The sequence below is a fragment of the Haemorhous mexicanus genome, chromosome 2 (genome assembly GCF_027477595.1).
Source record: "Haemorhous mexicanus isolate bHaeMex1 chromosome 2, bHaeMex1.pri, whole genome shotgun sequence".
Lineage (NCBI taxonomy): Eukaryota > Metazoa > Chordata > Aves > Passeriformes > Fringillidae > Haemorhous > Haemorhous mexicanus.
In genome coordinates this window covers 58524895-58530677 of record NC_082342.1, presented here as the reverse complement: position 1 = coordinate 58530677, position 5783 = coordinate 58524895, and positions in this window count along the sequence as shown.

Here is a 5783-nt window from a genome sequence, read left to right as displayed (position 1 = left end):
CCAAGTACTGCAGACCACTGTATCATGAAAATTCTAGCTCTGTATCATTGGACTACCTGGTGTTCTCAGGTCTGAACTGTGCTTCAGAAAAATTTATGTAGGATAAAATCGGGATCTGTTTTGCAAAAGTTCTGTTCCTTGTCTCCATCTAATCAACATTTAGCCATGTTAGAAGACTTGCTGACAGCCTAGGACAAGAAGTTAGAAAAGCAAAAGAGCTCTGGTCTTTCTCAAGTGTTTCTGCTCAGGCAAACTAGAAACAGAGGCCAGGTGCCTGTATCACTTGTGACATCTTGAGGCAAGATGTTTCACTTGCTCAGCCTTCTTAGAAGATACATGTGATGCTCATCAATTCAAGTAAAGTGTATCTTATGTAGACAGTCTTTAATGACACCACAACATTGCACAGCAAATGTCTGAATGCTAGGGAGGTCATGCTCATTCATGGGGTATGTGCAGACATGGAATTCTTCTTAGGCTGAAGCAATTTCTCCAATCAAAGTGAAAAAAACCCAAACCCAACAAACCAGAGATGCTAGAATTTCTTAGCTAAACCACATCTTAACAGTTATTGAAGTGTTAACATAAACAAGTAAGAAAATAAAGTAAGAAAAAAACTAATGAAGATTAGTGAAAAAAAAATTGCCACTATCACTGGCTAATGAAAACCTCTCTGTAGCCACTGGCAGTCTGAAGAATGAGGGAATGGTTTAACACTACTCTTACACACAGAAATGCAGTTACTGCTTTCACAGGTGCTGCTGAAAAATGTTCAGCTCTATTGGTACTCATGGGTACCGATGGCTGCATGCAGTGCCATGTATCAATGCACAACACACACACATAGAGAAGAATTACAAGTATTCTTAAAGGTGTTAGAATTTAGGAGGATATTTTTTAGTTTTGGCTATGTAATATCCAGAGGCAGATGAATGAAGGTGTCACAGGTAAAGAAGCTGAATATAAATTATTTGGTTTTAACATAAAGGGTGACAGAGAAATTCCTGTCTCAAGGATGTGCCTTATAGGGATTCACAGTAGTTTCCCCAGGCCTAGATGTCTCAAAAGAAGAGCCTATTGAAAGCCTGAGAAACTCAAATAATAAAATCACCAGGACCAGGTGCTGTTTTTAAAAGAATCCTGCAGTACACATGAAAAAAAACTAGAGATAAAATTACAATTCTGTCAATTACAACTGAAAACGTCCACTGCTCTGGACAATTGCTCACAGCCAAAGAGAAAAAATTGTAATTTTAGAGGAAACCAAGATACATTCATAGCAAAAGGTAGTGCTTTTCTAAGGCTACTTACTTTATGCCTGAATAAGCATAAAATAATGGGATCACAATGTAACAGCTCTGTAAGTTATCTGTATGTTCTAAGTGACTAGAATTACTTAAACAAACTAAAAATTAAAGACACTCCAAGAGCCATTAGGAAGTCCTGAAGTTCAATCCTAATTTGGGAATGGAGTAACTACTCCTCAGAATAGGAATAATATTTTAATTTTTCTGAACAGAATAAGTTATTTGAATCTTCTTCAACCGAGAACAGGCTCTTATATCTATGCTGCTAATTTATCGGGGGGGGAATGTAAACTCTCCTGTAAAGAAAACTCAAATTAAAACAAAAAACCTCTGAAACCCAAAGACTCAAAAAGCTGCTTCAAACACAGAAAGAAAGCAGTTTGAGGGTAGATTGCAGGAGGGAAGAGGTGAGTCCCCTTGCTGGTTGCTGAACAGCCATGAAGTTCTTTAATGCTGCTCCCTGCTTTCCATCTTCAGCAGATTTAGAGAATTAAGGAGAATAAAGCAGTTTAAAGCCACCTTTACTGCTGCTCTCTTCAGCAATGAAATCCAGAATTTGGCATAATAGAAGACTGTGATGCAATTCACAAATACTTCATTATCTCAGTGTTCATCTACTGGAAACATAAGGTATTCCTTTAGTGTGCTTTAATGGGTACTTATATTTATTGTATGCTGACTTAACCATTACTTCAGGAAACATCTTAGGAAAAGAATATGGAACATGCAAGGAACTGCAGTTAGTCCAATAAAAGCAAATTCCACTACCCTTTGAAATCCTACCTGCAGCTTGCTTTCATCTGCTAACAGCAATAGTTACCACTGCCAACAACCTTTGAACAAAATAGTTTTGTGACTTTTTTGCACATAACCTTGATTTAACAGGAAAGATGGGGAACATCTGTGGGCAACCTCCACTGGGTATTTTTTCAGAAGCAGGAGATGTGAACTTGAATCTCCTCAGGCTTCTGAAACCCAGGTTTTCTATTTTGTGGAAGAGTCCCCTTGCCTTGAGATTGTTTCAGCTAGTTTCTTAAAAGTCTTCTGAGGGATTTTTAACAAGTCATGGCAATTTTAAAACAATTCTTTGTTCTGTCCCCATCTTTCCCATTCCCCCTTTTCAATCACAGCATGTAGCCTTACCCTCGTTTCTGCCAGCTGTTCCAAGACATCTGATCGCTGGTTTTTTTTTAATGTGTTCTAAGAGTGAGAAAAAGTCCTCCAGCCCTCTGGCTTTCTTGGCATCATGCTGGTCTTCTGTGCCGTAGTAGAAAACTAATTGTCACATCAGTTTCTCTAGCACTATTGCAGCTATGGATTTTCAGGCACAAATCCAAGTCCTTAAATGAAGATGAGCTGTTGTAACCTTGGCCATACCTGATGCAGAGAGAACTTCTGTATTGTTTATCTTAGAGCAGAAAATCCTGTGCCTCTGTGACAGAGTTCTTTCTAGAACCCTTGTGTCACCCAGTACTATATTCCTTACAGTACCTACAGCATTTCATCACTACATGGATATGCAGTGATCATTACAAGGGAGATTTTAGGTTCCCTTTACAAACTCTTTGGGGAAAAAAAAGCCAAAATGCCAAAAATGCCTAATAAGTGTCCTGCAATTGTCAGCAAGAAACAATTTCATTTTGAGTAAGAATTTCTTCAGTTTCTCAATATATGAGAAAACACAAACTGGAAGTATGTAGCGAGTTGCATTGGTAGCAACTAAAAACATATACAAAAAACATCTTAAAGCAAAGCAAATGTGATTAAAAAACACACAAGACTCTTGGTAAAATTGTACCTTGTTAAATAGAAGCTCTCATAAATGTGCCTGCAAGAGAGTCTCAGCCATTAAATAAGGCTGTACCTGGTTAGTTCACTGCCAGCTTACAAACTTCTGTGTTTTAAACCCCTGCATTCTTGACAGAACTGGATCTAAATACTTTGCCTTAGTCAGGCTGTGAATGTGATATTAAAGCATGCTAGTCTTAAGTTTTATCACAAGGACGAAGTACTGTTCTACATTTTTATTACAGCAATTTAGAAATCAATTTCTATAAAGGCATTAAGAAACTGTGTGCAGACACTCTATTTAACTGAGCTTTAACATTTCTTATGTATAAGAGATAAAACTTGATTCAAAGGCAGTTTTTACAAGCACACACATTTTTCTTCTCCCTCCACTTTCTCTATTTGTGATATGGGATTGAAAAAAAATTGCTTGCTGAGTGCAATGAACAGCTGAATTCAAGCACAGTTCCTTTCTAGAACCTCCACAGCAATACAACCAACAGGGGGCTGTCTGGCTACACGATGTTATCAAATCTGCAGTGAAATCCTTTTCCTGACTGTACAACCTATCATTCATGCACATTTCCTAAAATTGGTTGAAGAACAACTCATTTAAGACATTTCATACCCCCAAAACATTCGAGTTCTTGTGCATCTTTGTCTCATACTACTGGAAATTTCATTTTTTTGATCTGGAAGTTCCATTATAGATGGATAATATAGCTTTAATGTATTTACTGATGTGTCTACAACAAGATATTGCTTGTTGGAAAAGGGGAAGACTCTCACATTGTTTTGATAATAGGAAAAGCATTTCACAGCTGCTTCCAGATGCTAAGAAGCTATATCTAGGAGAATTTTTGTGCTGGTTTCATGTGTTGATACTAATCTTCTGTACAAGAAAAGAGACCAAAATGTTTTCAGACCCTTTGATATTGATTTAAAGAGCAGATAGGCAAAGTCTGTAGTAGCGTCAATAAAGGAAGAATTAGGCCCTGAATATTCCTTACAGTGATTTAAGCAATGTAAATGGACTTTAAAATTGGAGTGCCAGCCTCAGGAGTGAAGGGTATTTTCCTCAGTGCTGGCACTCTTGCTTCCAGCAAGCACATTCAGCTGGCTGAGTTTGCCAAAAACTAACCTAAAGTCATTCAGTGAAACCACCAAAGACATATGAGAGCCAGGATAATAGTGAAGGAAACAAGAAAACTCATTCCCAAACTTGTCTGGCTCAAGAATCACAAGGCTGTAGAACCATAGTCTTATATTATTGTTGACCATTCTAGCTGGTCAAATAATATAACCCCCGTAGCTCTTCCTTTCTCTTTATTTCAATAAAACATTAAAAATTTATACAGACTTTCTATGCTATAATTTATGCCTTGTGTACTTCAAATTTTATAATACTTAAGGCTTTTTTGAGTATTTCTTGAGAAATTGCAAAATGTTTTACTTTTAAACTACTTAAAAGTATAAAACCTGCTAACAGAAGGTTCTTTTATGGGCAATAAAGCCACATACTTGCCCTGCAGAAACACAGGGAAATGAGAAGCTTTCTATCCATGTCTGACTCCTATGGCTATAAACAGCAGAAGAACACACTATGGATATATTATTCCTATCTCTCAAGAGAAACTAAGCCTTCACCTACTATGCACTGTATACTTCAGACTGAAGATACAAACTAGATAAATGCTGCTATAATTAATATGTAATTTCAGAACTTTAGAACAGAAAACTTCAAATTTTACATTAAGAGGCAGAAGCAATACAAGAAATTTATTTTCATTTATTAACAAATATAGAGCTATTAATTACAAGTGAATAAAACATGGGGGAAAAAAGAGTTGCATCTGATGACCAATAAATAGCCTGTAACAGAAATAAACTATTTAGAGTGAAAAATAAGCACTCCAATGATTATTATCCCCCTCACAGAAAGATGAGCAATGTCACTCATGCCATTGCATTTTTTCATCATTTTTTCTTATTTCTCTTTATAGTTAAATATTTTATTTTGATACACTTAAAACTTCCACCTTAGAAAGGAGATTCACATATACCTCAGACAAAAGTTTTCATTCAAATACATTTTAAATGCTTTGTTTGGTTTTTATATGAAGAATTGATGCTGCTGTTAAACTGGTACAATAGCAGCTGACCACTTTGGGCACATTTCTATAATTTCTTTGACTTCTGTGACAATTGGTTGCAATACAGATAAAGGGAGCCGAGACACTTCAAAATCAACCATTACTGCTAATGTGGCTACCTGATTAGAAAAGATTTTCCCACATACTCAAGATACCAAGACTAATGGAAAAGCTGAAACATTTTTAGATCACTGTATCCAAATTTCTAGTACAGACCACTCTCATTTACCAAAGTGTGCTATAGGCTGTACCAAGAAAACTGCCTTTGAAATTTGAAGAAAATGGTGGTAGAAGTCCTAAATACTTAGGTATAACTTCATATTTTTAGAGATACAGTGCTTACTGGTGTACATTAAGAAATTGTTACAATTTAAAAAGCTCATTCTTTCTGTATAAAATAGATCTTGACAGGTAAATTTATTGTCAAATACGCTGAAGTTCAAACATGTACATTACCTTTACTATTTAGAAGATTTTGCACAATGTTACAAAAATGACAGCAAAAAATGAAAGCAAAAAATGGCACACACAGGTG